Source organism: Tenrec ecaudatus, chromosome X (assembly GCF_050624435.1).
Source record: "Tenrec ecaudatus isolate mTenEca1 chromosome X, mTenEca1.hap1, whole genome shotgun sequence".
Classification (NCBI taxonomy): domain Eukaryota; kingdom Metazoa; phylum Chordata; class Mammalia; order Afrosoricida; family Tenrecidae; genus Tenrec; species Tenrec ecaudatus.
Window position 1 is genome coordinate 3739230 of NC_134548.1, and position 23861 is coordinate 3763090.

At 47.7% G+C, this 23861-nt stretch overlaps 1 long non-coding RNA gene across 8 annotated transcripts in view; it reads left to right on the forward strand.

The window, feature by feature from the left end:
- Positions 1-23861, forward strand: part of LOC142434982 (uncharacterized) — a 68950-nt gene that overhangs the window by 36592 nt on the left and 8497 nt on the right. For 2 of the 8 annotated variants that reach the window (XR_012781210.1, XR_012781207.1), the window contains one exon: positions 16774-18351. The exons of 3 other annotated variants lie outside the window; for them this stretch is intronic. This is a non-coding gene — a long non-coding RNA (uncharacterized LOC142434982). Of the gene's footprint in view, positions 1-1135; positions 2693-16773; positions 18352-23861 lie in introns of those variants that run through there. 3 more of the 8 variants (XR_012781213.1, XR_012781208.1, XR_012781209.1) reach the window with 2 other exon arrangements.

Below are 23861 nucleotides of genomic sequence, written 5' to 3' on the forward strand. Positions count from 1 at the left end.
GAGTATCCGTGGGTCAAGTTTAGTTTCTTTGCATTGTTTTCTTTGGTTCTAGCGGCAGTTTCCTAGAGATAGTATTCACCTGTCATACAGTTCCATAGTTAAATCACTTTTAAAAAATCATCGTATCTGCATCATCACAGTCTGTTCTGACGCTCCCGCCATTAACTAGGGCTTATTTTGAGGTGTTCTCTGTTCAGCATGGGGTCAGTGCACCAACCTTCCGGGTTGCATCTGAGGGGTGACCATGTGCATCACCATGGGAATGCTCAGACTCGGTGCATTATTTACCAAAGCAATCACACATTGCAGGTAGGTGTCCACAGTACATCATACCACACATACCACAGACAAGGGTGAGAAATTCTATTACTGACTGTTGGCTTTGTTTTAGTTACATTATTTTGTAAGTCCATCTTCAATGAGTAAACATTAAGTAAATTTAGCTCCTCCACCAACCCTCCTACTCCCTGCCCCTGTCTCTGGGTAAAAACATGGGAGTATTACATGTAGATGATATTGGGGGGTGGGGAGAACTTTTGTGTCTTTAAAAATGTGACTCTTTTCAGCTCATAGGAAACTCAAAACCCTGCACAGTGCCTCCAATACCACAGGCAGCATCCCTGTAGGGGGTAAACCAAATGTTTGCATCCCTGTGGTCTACCTCCCCTCAGACAATGACCACATCAGGTTCCCTTACAATTTCCAGGGAGGAACCATGTCAGCGAGTTTAAAAGCACAAAGTAATCTGACTCCCAAGGGAAGGTTTAAGTTCCTTGATTGCAAGGGAAACTCAGAGCTCTGGGGGTGCGACTTGAATGGTGTCTGGTATTGGAAATCTCCTGTCTAGAGAAATGCAGAGATTAAGGTTTCAGAAGAGAGAAAGTTCAAGACTTTCCTTTGGGGCCAATTCACAGATCCTTGGAGAGAGTTAGGCCTAAACCAGATTAATGCACCCAAATCGTGTTATTCCTGATGGAACGATCCACTGCCCTTTCAAAAGAACTTCATGACATGTGTGGCCCATGTATGAAGTTGTGAGCCTAGGATTTTCCAGAACATGATCTCTACCCCGAAGGTTTTTTGCATGACTACAATGAATACGTTGCTACGTCTGTAAAGAAATTCTGTTCATCAGGTTCACGGAGAAGGTGACTGTGGAATCTCTCCGCAGACGTTTAGGTCTGGACTCTGAGTGCTGTCGTAATCACCGTTTGGCTGCTAACTGCAAGGTGCGCGGAGGGTTACCACCAGCTGCTCCACAGGAGCGAGATGAGACTTTCTACTCCAGTAAAAGAACAACCAACTCAGAAACACTCAGGGGGCAGTTCTACCATAAGTCAGAATTAGCTCAATGGTGTGAGTTTCATTTGAGTGCCTACTGTACATGGTATGGTATTCCTGCAATGGGTCCCCCAGCATTCTCTTGCTTCGTAGCGGGAAGAGTCCAGTGTGCCCCTCACAACAATTCGACAATGACCAAGAGCCAAAGATATATTTTTGCCAACAGTCAAAATCACGATCATCTAACCGATACGCTAACATTTTTCCAGTGTACTTTTTAAGGTAATTCTCGTAGATGGACGCTGTGCCCGCCGGTTTACTGCATCCTTCTGTTGGTTTCATTGGCTTTCTCGTTGAGTTATTGACAAGGTTCAGTGCCTAGGGACATATCACTGGCAAACGTAGTTCAGTCTTTTTAGGGACAAAATCAGCACTTCCAAACCAACACTTTCTCTTGCCCATGTAATGATTGGGTGAATTTCCTACCCTCATGGACACGTCATCTCTGTCCCAGGGTGTTCCTGTGAGTTGGAATTGACTAGAAGGCAGTGGGTTTGGAGTTCTGGTTTGGACTGAGGCCTCTGATGTTGTGTCATCATTGATCCCTACTGATCCTGTACTAGACGATCACAGATTCCCATGTTATTTCATACATGAGAGCTTTAAGAACAGAGAGGGAATCTGATTACAGTGAGAACTGTCGTAGGCAGCTCTCTAATCGACTGATCAGTAGGCCAGGTGCTTAACATCCATTCATGAATGTTACTCGGTTGAGATTTAGGGGACAGCCAGGTGTCCATAAAGCCTCATGTCTGTACAGTAAATATGTCCCAAGGTTGGTTTAGACCCTTCAACCCATTGAGCTGGCAAGTTCTCTAAATTCTCTCTCTATCCCAACCAACCTTTTCCCCCATTGGCCACCCATTACAACAGACATACCTGCCTGGACAATTCTATTGAAAGTGGATGTGTACTGAGCTTCAAGTTCAATCCCTTCTCTGCAAGGACACACAGGAAACATGTATGCAGCAAATAATTTTATTTGATCAATTTAATGATCTAGGGACACCACACAGAGAGGAGGGGAGACTGAGAAAGGTGAGGCGGGGAGGGAACATGTCTTCTAGGAGCAGATGAGCTGCAGAGGAACATCCAGGGAGCGCTTCTTACTTCTGATTCTGATTCCACGGGGAAGGTGAGGCCTGTGGCCGTCTATGCAGGTACCATGCGTGGTGGAGAAAAACCAGGTTGGGGTGTTGAGTCAGGCTGATCAAGAAAGAGGCTCATAGGTTGTTGAGTGTCAAGAATTGATTATCTGCCAAGGGCTCAAAAAGGGAAATGTTGATGGCAACATATGTACAATTATGCTTAATACAGTTGCATGATGGATTGTTATAAGATTTATAAGTGCCCCCAATAAAATGGTTAAGAAAAAAAAGAAAATGATACACATTCAAATAAATTTACCCCAAAAATGGTCATTTGTCAAGTAAAAAATGTTGATAGTTTGTCACATGAAATCTAATATAGGCAGTCTCTAAAAATGTTGACCATCCACTTGGAATGATTCTGAGGATATAGTGATGGTGAAGCAGGAGTTTCATGATTCCAGAAGTACTGGCCTCAGGAGTCACCCTAACTCACTGACCTGAATCACAATCATGTAAAGATTTTAAAAAGGAGACAAAAATGAACAGGGGAACCTGGGGGCATACAGGGTAAGTTGTCTTCTAGGAACTGAAATGTCAGTGCTTTGAACCAACCAGCCCTCTGCAGGGAGAGATGGGGGACTTAGCTTCTGGAAGGCAGACAAAGAGAGGTGTGGAGGCATTTCTACTTATATTCTGGGGTCCCCAGGTTTGGAATAGAATTCAGAGCAACAGGTTAGATACAGAAGCTGCTGTTGAGATACAGTTAGGCATTTGGAAACGTATCACAAGGCTGGGGATTCACACACACTAGCTGTTGTGAGGAGAAAACAGAGATTGTTGCCCTAACGATTTGCCCTCCAGAAACCCTAGATAAGGTTGCAATGATAACACTATATGGACAGATCTTGTGCTGGGGAAGGACCGCCTGCTTTCTAGAGTATCAGCAAAAGAGAGGTAGACCTCCAACCAGAAAGAGGGAAAAACTAGCTGCAATGATGGGCTCACACTTTAAAAAGAATGGCCGGAATGGCACAGAATTTGGCAGTGTTTCCTGTGTGGTGCATCGGGTCACCGGGAGCAAGGGCCAACTTGCCGGCCTCAATCAACAATCACACGGTTCAGAATTCAATCGATGGCAGTGGAAACGTGAATGGGGACATAGCATCTGCTGGCATAATTTTGGACAAACAAGAAAAAAAAATACCATTCCTAAAAAAGCCCATGGAACCCCAAACCAAAACCACTGTCATCGGTTCTGACTCATACAGGAAACTTCAGGACAGACTGGCACATCCACTGTGGGTTTCTGGGACTGTAATTCCCAGTGGGAGTCGAAACGCTCACCTTTCCTACATGGAGCAGGGGGTGGTCTCTAAGTGCTAACCTCACGCTTAGCAACCCAACTCTTAAGCCACCTGGCCACCTCCCTGCCACGTTAAATCCCCATGGGAGGTTCTTACCTGGTTGGAAAGGAAAACAATTGGACACTGGTCATTTTAACTTACTTTCAAAAAGTATGAATCATGGAGAGAGCTCTTGAAGAATTGGCAACTGTGGGAAAATATTAGGACAATTGTCTGTGAAGAAGAAGCAAAAAAATAAAGGAAAAAATCAACAGCCGATACCAATAACACTCAGGATTCTGTGTAAACACTGGAGCTCACAACGGATGATTTGCAAAGAAAGAATTTAAACCAGATCCATGTGTTATCTGAAATTATGCGTACCTGTTAGGTCGGATAGAAATGCATGGAAGAGTGTGGCTGAGTTACCTCGTTCGATGATATAGACGAGGTTTTCCTCAGGAATCTCCTCTGAGAACATCCAAGAGGATCGCAAACTCTTCATCGGACACAGATGTGTTTCTTGCTGAAAATCAGCATGCACAGTGCAGGAAGTTGCCGTGAGATATTGTGACTACAGATGAGACAGCCCTAAGTGTCTCAAGCCCTGTGGGTCGTAATTCTTCCTGGCCCTCAAGGGGCTGCAGTTATCCCCGTGGCAATTAGTAAGGCTTTGGACACAAATGGACAATCCACGTGGATGACGAAGGGAAGATAGCTTTCTGAGTCCATACACAGGGTCCTGGGAACAGGGGCCTGGTGATCTACTTCCCTCCTACCATCCTCTGAAAACCAAGAGAAGCCCAGTGGAACTCGACAGCATGTGTGGATCGCCACGGGTTGGCACGGACAGATGGAAACTCAAGTGGGGTGCTTAGAAGGAAAGATCACGTGATATCCCATCCTGCCGGTGTTGCGACTAGAATCTCTGATGAGGGAGGGAGAAGTGGAGTCCTCCTTCGAGGGGTGGAGCGATGCTTACCGACAAGTTCAATCGATTTGCTATAAACTCCTTGCGGATCCACGTTGATGTGCAATCCCATGATAGTATCTTCTGTGACGTAGACAGGTATAACGGTATTGTTGAGCGGACCTGGGAGGAAAACAGAGGAGTGAACACAGGATATTCTGATAGGAGCTCTGGCATGACAAGGGCGAAGGACTCAGTGAATCTTTGGAATGCCGGCAGTGTGAGCCCACCCTCGACTCTGATGGAGGAAGTCCATCGGGTCCATTCAAGCCAAGGGGTCTTCCCGCTGTGTCTCACAGTGTTGCTCTGAGTCAGAATTAACTCAATGCACCCTAACGACCCCCACCACAGGACGGGACTTGAAAAGTTCGTGAAAATAATGAAATGAGAGGCTCATGGAAATTCCCCACCACTGGCTTTCAGAGCCCCTCGTGTGCAGGTAGGGATATGCACAAATAGTGTCTAAGTAGCCAAGTTGGCACTCCTAAGTGAGCATGGGACCCCACCGGCAAAGTTGGTGTTCAGATTGTTGTGAAAATCTGCTCGTGACAAGATGACGTGGTGTGGACACTCGGGCTGGATCCATTAGACTAGTCCTATAGGTTGTTTTTGACAGACTCAGATCCTTGCCTTCCACCCAGCTCCCACCTGAAACAAACCTTTGAAGCATCTGTGTTTAGTTTCTCCTGATATTAAACATTTCAAGGGCTTCAAGATGTAAGGTCATTTATGTCTTTGTACATAACAAATTAAAGTGCTTGGAAAATTGAGGGGATTCTACCTGGTTTCACTTTCATGTGAGCAGAAGTAGAATTCAGATATACAGAATTCTTGTCACAAGTTGAGGCAATTAATTCAATGTAACATGCCCGTTTCCTACGGAAACACAGTGATACTTACCAATACCAAAAAATAAATTGGCTTCTTTTCTCTCTGCATACTCAAAACGGGGAAGGCATTGCCCTTTATACCTAAAGCATAAAACATTGTGAGTTGATTTCGTGAATGAAACAAAACCATTCAATACATAGCCTGAGTGACTAGGATTTCATGTCTGCCCTTGCACACATGAGCAATAAAAACTATGCATCAGCATAGTCCCCTTGCCTACAAAACAGCGTCTGTAGACTTAACTTCATGGAGGTACCAAAGACCTTCCGTTTGGAATATAAAGCAACTGGTGAAATGCAGTATGACTGAGTGAAATCAAACAAGGTGTGCCTCTGCGGGCTTGCTCCATGACGTGACAACCGTAGAACTGCTGAGTCACACCATTAGCACAATCAAACATATTCCTGTTTCCTAGCTTGAAAATTCAATCCTTCCTGCAGAGGCATTCCATCCCCTTTCTCCCGTCCCCACGGTGCCCCAGCTACGAACTTGGACTCCTACACGATTGCCACATTCTCCCAAAGCACTGCCCTCTCTTCCTCATCTTCAGTTTCTTTTAGAAACTCCATTCAGGTTCCACTACTAGTTTATGTATCTGCAAGTGAACTCGGATTCCAAAGAAGACAAACTGTTTCTACTTGCTTCATGATTGATGTGGGTTCTTACGAAAGGCGTGTGATATACCAATCATGTGATCAATAATCCTTGATGCTGTGGAAGCTTTCCCATCCTGTGGGAGTGAGATTTTATATCCACCTGCTTATGTTTGAAATTATAGGTTGTAATCTCAGCTGTCAATCAGGCCACAGTCAAATGATGCCTCCTTAGAGGTGTGGGTGTTTTACAAACAGGCCAAACTGAGAGCTTACATTTCTCTCCCCTCATCACTTCTCCTTTCTGTTTGCTTGGACTCTGCCTGTAGGAGTGGCTCCATATGGGCCACTGTTTGCTGAGAGCTTTCTGGCCAATCGTGTTTCTAATCACCTTGGATCAATGTGATTCTGCACCCACTAGCAACCTCCCTCTCTTTGTCTCTCATCCACTTGCTACCCTATTTCTCTCTCTCTGTCTCTGTCTCTCTCTCTGTCTCTGTCTCTCTCTCTCTCTGTCTCTTTCTCTCTCTCTGCCTGTCTCTCTCTCTCTCTTTCTCCACACACATAGATTTAAAGCAGCCAGGAGTCAGTTTTTCCGGGCAGAGGTTGTGCTGTGATTAATTGTCCACTCACCGATTTTAAGACCATGGTTCCCTGAAGTTTGCTAGGATTTGAAGGCACTGTGAATTAGTCTCTCTCTAGTATTTGGGGAGTTGATTGCAAGGGAGGCGTTTGACTCTCCGTCCCCTAAGACTTTGGCTCCTAAATCTCCAACTCCGGCGATCCTTCAAAGCCCACCACCCCGAACCCTGAGATTTCTCTGTAACCAAGGAAGGCAGATTCTCCCTTGGGAACCAAGCAGCCTTGCTCATTTTCATTCCATGAAATGATTACTTACTTGATATAGAATCCAAAACTTATTATCTCATTTACTGGCAAGTAGTAAATCTGACGCATATATACATCAAACTGACTTCCTTCCACGGTCTTGTTCGGGTTGGTAGAGGCAATGTACACCAGCTTATAATTCCCTTCAATCTGCAAAAAACATATCGGCAAGATAGGTTTGGCCGGGCTCTCTCTCCAGCATCTCCTACAGGGATGCCCCCCATCGATTGCATCAGAGAAAATATCTACATGTATTGAATGTAGAACACTCCTGAAAACAGCAATCGCAATGAAAACAACGGCAAGGTAGGACACAAACGTGAAATGTTCCTGTGGGACTTCACACCATCGAGTCACGACAACCTCCAGCTCATATCCAATGTCTCACTTCTAAGGGGAGTATAGAGAGACACGTGTTCATGCAGCATCCCCTGTGGTGTCCATGACTCAGCACTTCATTTCGATCAAAGGGTTGCTGAGCAGACTCTACTCAGAGGAAGACACCCCACAAGAAAGTCCTAGTTACCTGCCCCTCAAAATGCCAGCCACCCCTAAACCCTAAGGAGCATCGATGTGCAGTGCTAAACGCAAGGGTGTTGAGCATGGACCAACACTCTCCAGAGGGAATGTTTTCAGAAGCTTATCAATACCCAATGAATCGAGGGATTGTACTTTGGGGAGTTACAGGTGAAGAGCCAGGTGCACAAAATTGGAAACACCAACACAATCTCTCAAAGCAACACGCACGTGCATAAAAGTAGAACCCGCTGTGCTGGGCTGTCCTCCTTACCATTGAGAAGTTTCCTTCAGGCAGAGTGTCCAGGCCAGCGCAGGTGAGGGCGAGTCCCAGCGTCAGGAGCAGAATCTTCATCTTGCCCGTGTTTGTCTCTTGTCCTTAGGAGGAGCCGGGAGAATGTACCCTGCTCTGTGTCCTTGACTCTTTATATAGTTTGCGATTGGTTGTGGCTCTTTGTCTTGGGTTTCTCGCACAACCTCACGTTGAAGCAGCCACAACAAACATCCTGTTGGCAGGTCTCTAAGCACACTTAAGCCCAAGGCAAATGATTCCTTGGTCTCTACATTCTTAGAAAAGCAAAATTAAACAAAACCCAGGAATAGGGTGTCTGGAGTCACGTGGGGTGAAACTTGCTAATGTGAAAGTTAATCCTTTCTTGGGACACACTTGGTCTGCCATTCCTTCCAAGTTCATTTTCAAAGATCTTGTTTTGCTGTAGTTCATCTCCGAGTTTCTAGGCGAAGGACAGAAAGGTCTCCACTGTGAGCCTTGAGAGATACAAAGTATTGGAAGGGCCACGTCTTGGGAGGAGAGACCTGGTCTTCAGAATCAGTCGATGTTAAAGCTAGTGAGGAACTTGCTGGTGGCCATCAAGCCGTGGGGCCCCTGTTAGAGGTGAGGGCTTTGGAGTGTCGTCTGGATCGATCCCTCAGTGCTGGGCAAGAGAACCCACGTTTTTCCCAGTCCCAGGAGAAAATCATGAGATGAGAATGCTGCTGTTGTGAGGCTCTGACGCGTAGCAACCTCGTCGTGACCAACAGAAGGAAACACTGTCCGTCCCTGCGCCATCCCCACAACGGTTTCTATGCCTGCGCCCATCGCCGAAGCCCCAGGGTCAAAAACAAAATTTTACTCAGCATCTGCGATGAAGGGAATAGGGAGATTGGAAGCAAACGGGCATGTCCTCCAAGCGATGCCTGGCCTGAATCCAGAAAACAGTCAAACATTAGCAGAGTTCTTGAGGGTCTGGTTCTTTCAGTGAGTTATTTAAACATACATGCTATCGTCTGCAAAGGTCTAAAGGAGAGTCACTTCACCCTTCAAGCCAGAATTGGGGAGTCCCAAGGAGAGAGCCCCCTTCTATTGTCTTATCTCTGTCTGGAGGATGGCAGGCTCCCCTAAGTCTCCCCTTACGTATGGTCTGTGGAGCCCACTCAGCTAGCTGCCTTTCTGTTGGGAACTTGAGGCGCCCTCCCTGCCTTCCAGGAAATCGCTGGGGCCACTGCCCCTCCCAGTCTCCTTGTGAGTTCACCTTGAAGCTTGGCGGGTCTGCAAGTGGATGTGAGGCGCTCAAGATGGCATAGGGCTACTCCTTCAGGGCTTAGGGTGAAACCGGGCATCGTTTTTGGAATGAGGACAAATGAAAGAAGGGGCAAAAAACATGAGACCTCTTGGTCCAAAGATCTAGGTGGGTTTACTTTCCTGCACGTGAACACCCTGAACATATTTTCTTCAAAAGGAACTAAAGTGTTTTCCATGAATGATGGAATGTAGATGAGAGTGGAATCTGTTGTCAATCATGTTGGCTTATGGTTCTAGGTTCCAGGAAATCCCATGCCCTCCCATCTGCTTCTGTCAAGAGGACAGCCCACAGGGAATCCAGGACAGATAAACCCCTCAGGGCCCATATTAAGAGTAGCGGTACCATGAGGGTAGGGGCAAGCTGGGGGGAGACAAGGGGAACCCACTGCAATGATAGACCTACAGCACCCCCCCCCAGGGGGACGAACAACAGAAACATGCGTGACGAGAGACAGAGATGGTGTAAAATATGAAAATAAGATGCAGTAATTTATAAATTATGAAGTGTTCATGAGTGGGGAAGGAGGTGGGTATAGGAGTTGATACCAGGGCTTCAAGGAGAAAGACAATGTTTTGGGAATGATGATGGCAACCTACGTACAACGGATGCCTGGATTGTTATGAACTGTAAGAGCCCCCCAAAAAATGATTTATTAAAAAATAGTAATAGTGCATCATTAAAATATCCCGGCCCAGTCCAACTCAAGTCCCTAAGACCAATCCTAGTCCATGAGTCCCTCTTCACACGCACCCAGCACATGCAATGATGCAGAATGCAGGAAGATCACAGGCCGGTGGGTGCAGAGTTGCGTGGAACCAATGGCAGTGGCCCCATCACAGGGGTCTCAGCCTGGCTCACCACAGGAAGGTGAAGGCAGAGAGATGGAGGCGGGGGGGGGGGAGCTCCCAGGACCCTCCTTATGGAAAGGTGACATCATGCTGTGACCTGATTGACAGGCTGGACTCCACCCCTCCACTTTTATATCCTCAAGTTGACACAAAATCCTCTAACTACCACCTGTCTCTGTCCTACCAATATATCTGGGCTCGTGATGTTGAGTTTTGTTCCACATTTTTCTCCCACGTTATCTGAGACCTTGAATTGTGAGTCCTTTCAATGGGGTCAGTAGTGCCAGCTAGGCACCATCTAATTCTTCTGGTTTTAGGGTTGTGGAGACCGGTTTGCTTGCTTTCAAGTTTTTTGGCCTAATTATTTTCTGCGTGTCTTGAATTCATTCTTCTTTACTAGCTATGAGTCACTGACTTTGAGATGATGCCAACTCACAGTGACCCTAAAGCATGGGATGGAACTGCCCCTGTGGGCTCCGGAGACTGTCACTGTTGATGGGAGTAGAAACCTCCATCTTCCCCCCATGCAGCAGCTGGTGGTTTTGAACCCGTCACCTTGTGGCACACAGCCCAGTGCATCGCCACTATCCCTCCACTTTACCAAGGGCGATGTCCTTCTCCAGAGACCGCTCTCTCCCGACCTTACGTCCAACATGTGCAAGACAAAGTCTCACCTTACAGTGGTCCCTGGTGTTTTCAATATTCTTCCTCGGCACCACCGTTGGAACCCAAAGATCCTCCTTTGGGGGTTCTCATGTACTGTCCACCTCTCACCTGCACAGCAAGGATCTGAAAGTGTCCTGGTTTGGTTCCGGTGCACCTTATTGCTCAAGGGAACATCTTTGCTTGTCAACGCTGTAAAGGTGTCTTATGATGCAGATTTATCCAGTGCGATGCAGCTTTTGCTCTCCTGCTGGTGTAGATTAAGGGTTGTAGCCTTCACACTGTGGGTTACAATTCGATACCAAGAAAATCAAAATCTTTACAACGTGCCCGATGAGTAACAATGTGATAAATGGAGAAGAAGTTGAAGTTGTCGAGGATTTTCTCTTGATTGATCCACAGTTCTCACGGAAGTAGCAATCAAGAGATTAAACTTTTACATCTCTATTGGTATATTTCCATCCATCGTACTGTAGTTTGCATGTCTGTCTATGTATTTACTCATCGATTGTTGTCATTAATGCTATTGTGGAATGGTGTATATAGTACTTTTTAAAAAACATTTTATTGGGGGCTCATACAACTCTTATCACCATCCATCCATCCATTGTGTCGAGCACATTAGTACATTTGTTGCCATCATCATTCTCAAAACATTTGCTTTCTAATTTCTACTTGAGCCCTTGGTATCAGCTCCTCATCTACCCCCCCCCCCCCGCCTCCCCTTTAACCATTGTTTTCTATCAAACATGTTCTGTCCTCCGTCTCCTTGAACTTGTCTCCTGTCCTTGTGTGAAACTGGGTTGTTTCTCTTGGTGTCGAGGTAAAGGCAGTAGTCCTTGGCAAACATTCCTCCCCAATACCATAATCCAAAGACATTGATTCTCCTTCGGTCTTTGCTCGTTGTCCAACTTCCTATGCAGATGAGGTGTTTGAATGAGGGGGAGTGCAGAATGGGGACCCAAAGCCCATCTGCAGGCGACTGGACATCTCCTTACAGAAGAGGCGCGGGGAGGAGACGAGCCAGTCAGGGTGCAGTGTAGCATCGAGGAAATTTACTACTTTCTTCTACTTCATTAATGCTTACTCTGCTGCCACCCACCACCCGCAATATCATGACCCCAATTCTGCCTTACAGATCTGACTAGACCAGCTGGAAACACAGGGACTCCAGGACAGATAAACCCCTCAGGACCAATCATGAGAGTAACAATATTAAGAAGGGAAGGGGAAGGTGGGGGAATAAAGGGGAAACCGATCACAATGATCTACCTATAAACACCTCCCAGGAGAATGCACAACAGAAAAGTGGGTGAAGGGAGACATCGGTCAGTGTAAGATATGTCAAAACAATAATGATTTATAAATTATCAAGGGTTCGTTTGGAAGGGAGGGAGGGTGGAGGAGAGAGGGAAAAAACGAGCAGCTGATGCCAAGGGCTCAAGTAGAAAGAAACTGTTTTGAAAAGGATGAGGGCAACAACTGTACAAATGTGCTCGACACAATGGATGGATTGTGATAAGAGCTATACAAGCCCCCAATAAAATTATTTTTAAAAAAAACAAGAAGAAAGACCATGATTTCACTCAGGCACACCTTAGGCATCAAGGTGACATCTTTGGTTTTAACCTTTTAAAGTGGAGTTGCTCAGCAGATTTAACCAAACAACACGTCATTGGATCTCGTAAGCTCTGCTTCCCTGGGCGTTGGATATCGGTCCTAACAAAGTGAAATCTTGGACAAGCTCAATCGTTTCCTCGTTTACCATGATGTCGTCTATTGATCTAGCTGTGAGGATTTTTGTGTTTGCTTTTAATCTAAGGTTGAATATCCATACAGGAGATCACAGTCTCGGATCTTCATCCGTTTGTGCATCAAGTCGCCTTCGCTTTCAGTAAGGAAAGTTACATCACCTGCAGATCGCACGCTGTTAGTAACTCTCGCTGGAAGCCTGCTGCTACGTTCTATTTCACCTAGTCCAGCTCCTCAGGTGATTTGCTCAACCTGCAGGTTGATTTAAGTGCAACGAAAGGATACAACCCGGATGCATGCTTTTATTGATTTGAAACCAAGCATTTCCTTGTTCTGTTGAAGAAGAAAAAAAAACACTACTGTCTTTTGGCCTCGATATAATTTCCACAGCAGCAAAATTAAGTGTTCTGTAATCATGCCATGTTATCCATCATGTGTTATAATCAATGCCATCGAATGCCACCGCATGACCGCTGACCCAAAGGTGAGCTTCTTCCCGGGACCCTCTGCTTTCCTCCAGGATCAGGTGATGGCAGTGATGAGATTCCTTACTTCACACCCTCTTCTGAACCTGGCTTTCATTGTTTGCATGTGATATTAATGATGCTGCACTTTCTGTTGGCCCCCACCCCCTTTGGGAAAGTCTGCAGATATAGATCTCTTCCAGTCTGTTGGCCAGGAAGCTGGCTCTGCCAACACTCTGGGCAATGATAAATGAGTGTTTCCAGTGCTTCAGCAGCTTGTTCTTGGAATGTTTCCCTTGGCATCCTTTCAGTGCCTGGGTTCTTGTTTTTGGCTGATGCCTAACGTGCGGCTTGGGCTTCTTCCTCCAGCCCCGTCAACTCTTAATCGTGTGCTACATCTTGAAAATGGTTGGACGTCCGCCAGTTCTTGTTGGGACAGAGATTTTGCGCGTTCCTCGCATCTTGTTTTTCGGTTCCCTCCTGTGACGTTCAATAGTTTGCCCAGAGAATCCTGCGGTGTGACCACTCAGAGCCCGAATCACTTCTCAGTTCTTTTTTCTTGAGAAAGGCAGAGCGCGCGCTCTCCGTTTACTGATTTTCTGATTCCAGGTCTTCGCACATTGCACTGCGATGCTGACCTCTGTCTTTTCACGTTGCCTTTGAACTTGGCCCGGCTCTTTTCACTTCATATCCCCCCACCACCACCGCCTTTCGATTTAGACCTCTCACATCCGATAGCAAGTGTCAGCATCCATTTGGGGGTTTCCTGCGTTGTTGGTGAGATTTTGGTTTCTTCATGCACGATGTCTTGGACGTTATCCCACGGCTTCCCTGGTCTCCGGTCACTCATGCGCAGTGCATCAGATCTCTTCCGGAGATGCGCTGTCAATGCTGGACGGGATACTGTCTTGGGCATCATTCTCGGTGGAAACAAAATCAATGGAGCATATCTCTCTATATAGGGGAGAGAGAGAGAGAGAAAGGTTTGTGTCAAGAAAATGTTTCATCACAAAGTTGTTGTACAAGAGGGTATGACCAACCCTAGGCAGGTTCAGAATTCAACGATCGGGTGTCAGGCTGGAGGAGTTTCCTGACTCACATTGATGTACGAGCTGATCAATCCAAGATCACCAGGAGGGCAACCGGCTTGTGGCTGCAAAGATGAATAAGTCCACAGCAGAGCAGGTCAGCTCTTGCCCTCTGGGGTGAGCAAATCCAAGGTTGGAAGGTCAGGTCCCAGGGTGCTACCTCAAGTCCAAAGACCGGGAAGCTTCCAAGCAAGATGGCTACGCCTTCGCCGCCAAGCCAAAGCCATATTTCTGCATTTGCAGACTTATTTCAGCTTTCATCCCCTAGAACTTGTTCTGACAGATTCCATGGAGCCTGGGCTTCTCATCCTCCATAGATAGAGTCTGATTGAACCCCATGCGTCCAGTCGGCAGCAGCCCAAGGGTACAGTCACTGCTTATGCTGTGGAAAGCCCATGTCGTCGCTCGTGCAAAATTCTGTCGTGATCTCTGACATCATCTCATTCACCGAGGCCGTCTTTCCCAATCAGTTTCTCTGTTCCAATGACCAGTAACGATCAAGGTGTCATGATTGCATGCTTACTTACTTCCAAAAACGTCATTGATGAGTCAGTTGATTTCAACTCCGAGTAACCCTCAAAGGACCTGTGAGTTTCTGAGCCGTTAACCCTTTCTAGGAGTAGACAGCTTCATCTGTCTTCTACAGACCAGCCGGTGAGACTGAACTACCGACTTGGTGGTGCGCAGCCCAATGCCTATCACCAGACCTCCCTCATTTCCGACTACAACAGTTGATTTAAAACAACAACCGCAACCATATTCCATTCGCTAATGTTTGGCATTTGTGTTTGGTGTGTCGATTTGTGGAATAGTTTATGAATTGGTCTTCCTGGGCATTTGTGGTAATTACTTAATCTGGTGACAGCTTGAGACTCATAAGAGTGAAAGGGTGGACTTCAGCCTGTCACTCATGTCACTGCTTGATGACCTCATATGGAGTCGCTGTGGAGAGAAATAGGTCGCTGGAGGCGGGACACACACACTCTCTGCTTGGTGTTCTGATGACAAGACACATGGAGCCACGCGAGAGCCCTGGAGCTGGAGGAGCCACGTGGAGGCCACGCCGGCGCTGAGAAGCTTTCACCGCCACTGGATCCACAAGACTTTCCACCCACCGGCCTGTGGTCTTCCTGCATTCAGCGTCATTGCATGTGTTTTGTGAGTGTGAAGAGGAATTTATAGATTGGTATCAGATATATGGGCTAATTTTGGACTTGTGGGCTTGAACTGCGCTGGGCTGGGCTGTTTTCTCACTATTCGATTGCTCTTGTCTAGAAAGCTCTTGCTTATACACGTATGAGCGTCTATGAATTTGTTTCTCTGCTCCACCGTAACTCACACAGAAGTTTACAGACATCAATCACCCTGTCACTGACAGTGTTGGAATGCTCTCTCAGAAGATGAACGGGATATCACTGCTCCTCAGGTTCTCTGACTCAGTACCAGTCCATTTCGGCTCACTACTGCCTACGGTATTGAACTTAGTGCATTCAGCTAATACCTAGTTCAGTCATGCTCGTTTTATACTTTGCACACCATGTTCTGATGTCTCCTGGAGATGTAAACCGATTTCTTCTCTTTTTGAGTCGTGTCCCATCGGCCAATGAAGGTCCCCAAAGTGTGTTCCACCCTCATCAGTCAGGTCAACTCTGCTTGGAGGTGTATTTTGTCGTAGGCTGAGTGTCTTCTAACCTGCCAGTCTCATCTTCCAGCCCGCACCACCCCAGGCACGGGCACCAACCCTAAGGTTTTCAGCCCGTCATTTCCCAGAAGCTGGCTGCATCTGCCTTCCTCCTAATCCGTTTTAGTCTAAGAATGTGGTGGAACCTTTGAAGCGTGGGCGACCCAGTTAATATTCGAAATACCAGAGGCATGGCGTCCGATATCACAGTAAGTTTCTCAGAACAGAGAGCGCTGGTGGAGACCTAGGTCAGGGATATACGGAAAAGCAATTGCTTCCCGTGGTGACATTTTTGTTCAATAATGGTTTCCATGATTCTGTAGCAAAAGTTTTTTGTTTAACTTACCCTTGTACGTTATTTGGGTGAGACTTTGGATAGCCAGCGCTGCTGTAGCAGAAATGCCCTCAAGTAGATGACTACTTAAAAAGGGAAAATTAACCCCCCTCAAAGACGAGGGGTCTGGACATCTAAATTCTTCGTGCTGACTCCAGAGGGAACCTCTCTCTGCGGGCATTGACGGAAGCTCTCGGCACCTCTTTCCGCTTCCGTTCCTGGGTGGCCCTGTGCCCTCCACGTGGTGTGCTGTTCATCTTCTCCCATTTCCATCCTTCCTTCCTCCCCTTGTTGCCGTGGTTAGGTGCCGTCGGGTCAGCTTTCTTAGTTCACCGCCTCCTTTCCACTGCCCCTCCACTTGCCCCAAACGACGTCCTTCTCCAGGACAACTTTCCAGACAGCGTGTCCAAAGCGTTTAAACCCGAGTCTTCACACCCTTTCTTCTAAGCGGCATGTGGGCTGCGCTGCTTCCAAGACGGATCAGCTCGTCCTTTTAGCGATCCCTGGTCCTTTCAACACTCTTCTGCAGCCCCCCATTCCAACACAGTGATGTTTTCACGCGGTCTTCCTTATTCGATGTCCAACGTTCACATGCGTCTGAGGAACGTGAAAATAACCTGCCTGTGTCAGGTGCACCTTAGACCTCGAGGTAACACCCTAGAGAGGTCGTGGGCAGCAGATTCACCCAACGCAATGTGTCTTTTGATCTCTTGACTGCTGCTTCCAGGGGCATCGATCGCGGATCCAAGCAAGAGGAAAGTCATGGACAACTTCCAACGTCGCTCCGTGTATCACGAGGTCACCTGTGGGTCCAGTTGTGAGGATCTGCATTTCATTACATTGAGGTGTCGTCTGTACTGAAGGTGCCGTCTCTCATCTTCATCGGCTGGTGCTTCCGGTCCTCCTCACTCTCAGGAAGCAAGGTTGTGTCCTAGGTACTGAAGGTGGTTCATAAGCCTTCCTCCGATCCCGATGCCCCGCTCCAGATGTGTGCACCAACCCCAAAGGCTAGTGTGTCTGGGTGGACTAGAGAAACAAATGCAAGGGAACTCATTTGTGTATAAGAGAGAGTGTTATATAAAGGGCCATTGTACTTTAGGGCCCAGTCCAGTCCAAGCCCATAAGTCCAATATTAGCCCATGTGTCTGAAACTGGTCTATAAAGTCCTCCTCAGACTCACGAAACACATGCAATGACGCTGAATGCAGGAGGATCGCAGGCCGGTGGGTGGAAAGTCTTGTGGATCCAGTGGCCGTGGAAGCATCTCAGCGCTGGCAGGGTCTCCACGTGGCTCCTCCAATACAGGGCACTAGCGTAGCTCCATGTTTCTTGTCAGTAGAGCACCTTCCAGGGAGTGAGCTAAGAGAAGAGATGTCTCCCGCCTCCAAGGAGGAAACACCAAGAGTTCCCAGCATTCTCAGGAGAAGTCCATGTCCACACAGAGGCCTCATTGGCATGTTAGACTCCACTCCTACATTCTGTTTTCCTTTGCTTTTTTTACATTTTATTAGGGACTCAAACAACTCTTATCACAATCCATACATATACAGACATCAATTGTATAAAGCACATCCATACATTCCCTGCCCCAATCATTCTCAAAGCATTTACTCTCCACTTAAGCCTTTTGCATCAGGTCCTCTTTTTTTCCCCTCCCTCCCCTTTCCCCCCTCCCTCATGTGCCCTTGGTAATTTATACATCGTTGTTTTGTCATATCTTGCCCTATCTGGAGTCTCCCTTCACCCCTGTCTCTGCCGTCCCTCTCCCAGGGAAGAGGTCACATGTGGATCCTTGTAATCAGTTCCCCACACTCCTACATTCTTAATTCTCAAACTGACAGCAGATTATGTAATGACCAGAGTCAGTGCCCTCTTCCAGTGCCGCAAAGGGAAAAATTAATTTGAGATACACTCTGTACCAGTACTGCCTCATCAAGATAGCCAAGAGAGACCATTTCCAAGTGGGATTCGAGGCACTGGGCGGTTTTCCAAAAGACTGGTAGTTTGGACACACCAGCTGCCCCGCGACAGAAGTGTGTGCCCGCCGTTGATGCACACAAGGCTGTGTCGGAAGCCCCCCCTCCCCCCCGGGTCATCGTACACTTTCCTCCAGGACATTGAGGAATCAGAGTTCGCAGCAGAAAAACATTCAAAAGTAGAGTTAAATTTATCATGGGAGACGGTACGATGCAGTGATAGTGTTAAACGCTTGGCGTGGTTTCCTCTGTTGCTGTTTATTACACGTTTTCAGTCTATGAAGTTCAGGTTAGATAAAGTGATGGAAACGACGGCATTGATGGTTTCTTGCAGGGGTGGGGCTTTTCTGGGGAGATCGACGGCACGGGGGGTGGGGCGCAGATGACCATGCGTTCAGGTGAGAAGCAAAGGGTCTGGAAATGATTTTGGAGATGATCGCGCAATTCTTTTTCATACGATTGCACCGTTGAACCGGATGACGTGTGAACGATATGCCGTTACAACAGTTTGCAAGGAGGACCAAGAGCAATGCCTTCCCTCGGCCGAATTCCTCACATGCATTTTGGTGGGGACACAATTCCATCTGTCAGCGGCATGAAAACTTGGCATTGCATTTTGCATTTTCCAGGGAGGCGAGTTCAGGAAGTAAACCGAGCTCCGCGTTGACTTGCCTCTTTGGGCTTTTAATCTCTCTTTCTACTGAAAGGTCAATGATTCCGCCCACGTGAACTGTGTGGAGACAATGACAGAAGGAGGCTCCGAGGCAATTGCTTCCCACCAGGATGCGGATTGTTGATGTTTTGAGATGGTGTCCAGCACATCACATGCTCCTGGTTCCCGGCACACCACGGTCAGATTGCCACGTCCACAGACAGATGGTATAAAGGGTGGGGGGAGGGGGCGCGTGCAGAATGTGTCCAGCAAGAGGCACACTTGCCTTCCGTTTGCACGGAAATCTGGAGCGTAAGAACAGGATGAGGATTCCCAGGGTGTTCTCAGGTACCCACACAGGCTCGCTCGCCAGGGGCAGCCTGGCACGATGCTCACCAGATGATGACCCTTCTGTCTCTCTCCGGGTACCATTTCTGGCCGTTGCCTTTGTAGATTTCAGGGCCGTGGCACACCATCCCCGCGGCTTGGGTCCACAGAGAGGACATCAGTGGGAATCATGGCGTGCTTGGTTACTTCTGACGGGGTGGCTGCCGCAGCAAAGGAGAACCTACGACCATGAAGCTTTACAGCCAGTAAGCAAGCATGTCAACGGGTGGACGCGACTGAGCCTCGAGTCGGGGTGATGCACGCCGTCTCGGGGATCTCTAGCTGGATGGTGCGGTAGCAAAGAAAGGTTTGGTGGTGTCAATCCATCTCCTTGAGGGACTTCCTCCTTTCTTGCCACCCGTCCACTTGACCACACATGACGTCCTTCTCCAGGGAGTGCTTGTGGCGAATCTAAAAGGCTGGGGGTTCGACTCCACCTGGAAACCCCACACGAGACAGAGGGTAGATCTGCTCCTGTACAGAGGGACGTCATCGTTAGGGGGTTCCCCTCAGAGGGGCCCCGGGTACATCAGAACCAAGTGCTGCCCCTTCCTGAACCAACCTCACAATTGTTTCCACGTTTGAGCGTCTTGTTGCAGCCCCTGCATCAATTGTCTCCTTGCGCCTCCTCCTCGCTTCGGCTGACCCCCCAGTTTTCCGAGCATGAAATCCTTTGCAATGTCTGGTCTCCGCGGATAACCTTGTCCACAGTCCGCGAGCGGGGTGAGGTCTCATCATCCTCAGTTCCTGGAAGTCGTGTCGTACGGCACAACCCGGGGCCCCTGTGAGCCCGAGGGGTGACTTGATGAAGCAACAGCGTTCGGTAGCACGTGTCACGCGCCAGAAGTGTTGCCATCGGGTTTTATTCTAAGGAGGAGGGCGGCGTAGAACTGCCCCGTGGGGTTTTCAAGGCTGGCGTGTGTTAAGGAAGCAGATGGGCACATCTTTATCCTGGGGAGATGCATCAGGGCTGGACGGTGTTTCATTCTGTGACACACACACACCGGTACACGTATCAATCCGCTCATGGGCATTGCGTTTTGTCACCATTCTTTGCAAAGGAGATTTGCAGGAAGGTATGTATCTGGACAGGAGGACCCCTGATGTCCTAGTGGTCTGCGTGCTGAGCTGCTAACCAAAAGGCGAGCAGTTCGAGCTCACTGGCCACCCTGCGTGAGAATCATGAGGCTGTCGGCTCCCACAAAGAGTTAGAGTCTCAGAAACCCCAAAGTCAAGTTCTACCCTGACTGACAGGGCTGCTATGAATTGGCATCGGCTCACAGGCAGCGAGCTGAGTTTCTGAATGATTCTCAGACACTGTCCTGGTCATGATCTCTCCGAAGCACCCGTGTGACACACACAGATGACAGCCCCCCATCTTCCTCACCTAGCATCTGCGTAGTGTTCCCCTGATGAAAGCAGCCATGATCGAATCACTTCAAGACAGAGCGGGAATGAAGGCAGCCAAGCAAGTGGGGGGAGCGGCCAATGCCTGCGACAATCCGCGGCTTTTGTAGGTGGGCATTGATTTCCCGAGACGTCCCTGTAGCACGTATCAGAAGTTTCCGGGAGGGAGAATCCTGGCCAGGAAATGTGTTTAATTCTGTTGGATGACTCTCCATTGTATAAGAAACCCCACTTCCAGCCAGTCAATTCCCACCCATAGCAGCCTTGTAAGAGAGAGGAGAAGGGACCCCGTTGGGTCTGGGGTTGTCTTGGTGAAAGCTTTGAACCCCTAACCTGTGGATCGCGGCTCACCTCGTTAACGTCTTGACAAGCAACGATGTCCGAGATGCACCAGCGGGGCCGTCAAAAGGGGGGAAGACCTTTGGACACGATGGACTGGCGCGATGTGTGCATCGATGGGCGTAACCATGACAACAGGTGCGAGGATGGTGCAGGACCGGGCACTGCTTCCTTCTGCTGTGCACGAGGTCCCCGTGCACAACATTAGTCTAGGACACACTGGCTCCTCACTACCCCAGCCTGCCACCAGGACGCTTTCAAGGTGTAAGGATGGCTCTCTACTGGACATCTTAATTTTTATTTTTTTAATGGATTAGGTGTGTGTGTGTGCATTTCAGACCCTCCATCTTGCAGCTAATTCTTCAAACCATCATCAACCCCCGTCCCCATCATCTCTCCCACCCCCTTCCGCTGAGTGCTCTTCCCCCCCTGTGGTCTCCTGTCCTCCTGGGGTGTGAACCTGCTGACCTTCTAGACCTTTGCTTCCTCTTCCCGTTCTGGCCCTTTCCCGTGGGAGCATCCAACGTCTGTTCCCTTAGGCGCGCCCGTCTTTGTCTTCGCTTTTAGCCTTTCGGTCGTGGTCTTGTACGACATTTGTCCTTCTGTGGTTGGCTGGCTTCACTCGGCATACGGTTCTCCAGGTTCACACCCGTCGCGAGGGGCTTCTTGGTTCCATCGTTGTTTGTTCGTGATTCATGGAGTCCTACTGTGTGCGGGTCCCAAAGGCTCTTAATCCGTTCTTCTGCTGATGGGTGTTTAAACTGCTTCCTACTGCTTGCTGTTGTGGACAGGGACGTGCACATGTCTGTTTATGTTTCGTCTCTGGCTTCTTTAGGATGGACACCCGGTGCAGGTATTGCTGGCTCACAGGGGATTTCTACTCCCAGTTGCTTTAGGAAGCATCTCATCACTTTCCACAAGGGTTGTACATCACTGCAGACCCACTCGCCGTGTGTGAGCCTTCTAATGCCTCTGTTCCATTTCTAGCACTTGCTCTTACCTTGGGTGACCATTGTTTGTGCGAGGTGGTATCTCGTTGTTGGTTTCATTTGAATCTCCCAGAATGACTGTGAGAAAGTTCCCGTGTGTTTGTGAACTATTTGGATGTGCTTTGGGGTGAGCTGCATGTTCATGTCTTGCGCTTACGTTTTGATTGTAGTCTTCAAAAAAAATTGTAGCATTCATTTGCTTTCTTAGTGAAGTATGGCATCTTGCGTAGATTCAGGAGAGGAGTCTTTGATCCATTCAGGTCTTTAATCCATCTTGAGTTTGTTTGTTTGTTTGCACGAGGAGTAAGGTATTGGTCCAATTCCATTCTTGTCAAATGGGGATTCCAGTTTGCCAGTGCCCCTTGTTGAAGAGTCAGTCTCTCTCTCTCTCTCTCTCTCTCTCTCTCTCTCTCTCTCTCTCTCTCTCTCTCTCTCTCTCTCTCTCTCTCTCTCTCTCATTGAATTTATTTATTTTTAAGCCTTTGGTTGAGGATCAATCGCCTGTAGGTGGATGGATGTATTTCTGGGTGTTCTGTTCTGCTGCACTCCTCCCTATGGAGGAAGCCATTCGTTTTTCCATTTCTTTAAAAAATGAAGTCGGGGTCGCGATCAGGACAGCGTTGTATCTATAGGCTACTTCGAGCAGTATTGATATTTCCACCATGTTCAGCCTTCCTACTCATGAGCCTGGGGTATCCTTCCATTCATGTAGGGTCTCTTGGTTTCTGGCAGTAGCATTCTGGAGTTTGCTTTGTTTTATTAAACAGATCTTCTGTTTTTCTGGTTTCATCTTTTGTAACTGGAGTAGAAAGCCCCGTCTTTTGCCCCAGCAGCAGCTGGTGGTTTCGAACTGCTGACCTTGCTGATTGGAGCCCAACACGGCTGGATTTCTATAGCTGGCCGTTATTGTGTGGAGAAATTCCCCCTCTAACCTTATTTTGTTGTTTCAAGGGAATGCTTGTTGGATATTTTCAAATGTTTGGGTTTTTTGTTTTATTTTTGCATCGATTGATATCGTCAGGTGGTTCTTTCTTTGGGTCTTGGTCTGGGTGGTGGTTTTCCCACCCATCCTTGAATACCTGAGGGGAAGCCTACTTGACCACGGACAGACATTTAATACGTTGTTGGATCCTATCGGCCATGGTCTTGTTGACCATGTTTCCTGTGTGCATGCAGCCATCTTGGTCTTTCGTTTCCACCTCGGTGATGCTTTTTGCATTAATTATGTTCCCTTCGCAAAATGAGTTCAGGACTTTATTGTCCTTTTCTGGAATAATTTGTGCAGAATCGGTGACAGCCCTTCTCTGAACACTTGGTAGAATTAACGGGTGAGGTCGCCTGGTCCTGAGCTTGTCTTGGTTGGGGATTTTAAGTCACCTGCTCTGTTTCTTTGTATGCTATGTGTCTGTCGGGTTTTTCTGTCACTGCATTCGTTTGGGTAGACGGCGGAAATTTGTCCGTGTCACCTAGGTTTCCAAACTTGTTGGAATATAGTCTTTCATCGTTGTGTGTTACTATTGTTTTTGTTTTATTCGGCTCTGTAGTGATGATGTGTTTGATTTCCGCTCTTCTTCTTGATGTTTGCACGCTCTCTTTCTTTTCCTCTGTGAAATGGGCCAGTGGTTTGTCCACTTTGTTAATCCCTTCAAAGAACCAGCTTCTTGTCTTGTGCGTATGTGTGTTTCTTCTTTTTCCTTCTATTTTCCACTCCCTTTATTTCTGCTTTAATCTTTATTGTGTGGCTCTGGGTTAACTAGAGAAACAAAATCCAGAGACACTCAGCTACGTGTAATAGAGAACTTTATATCAAAGACTAATTGTAGATTAAGAACACATCCCAGCCCAGTCCAGATCAGGTCCATGACTCCTATATTAGCCCACATGTCTGATACCAGTCTGTCAATTCCTCTTCAGACTCATGTAACACATGCAAAGATGCAGAATTCAGGAAGATCACAGGCCAGTGGGTGGAAAGTCTTGTGGAAGCATCTCAGCGCTGGCGCGGGTCTCCACGTGATTCCTCCGAGTCCAGGGCTCTGGCTCCATGTGGCTCGTCAGGAGAAAC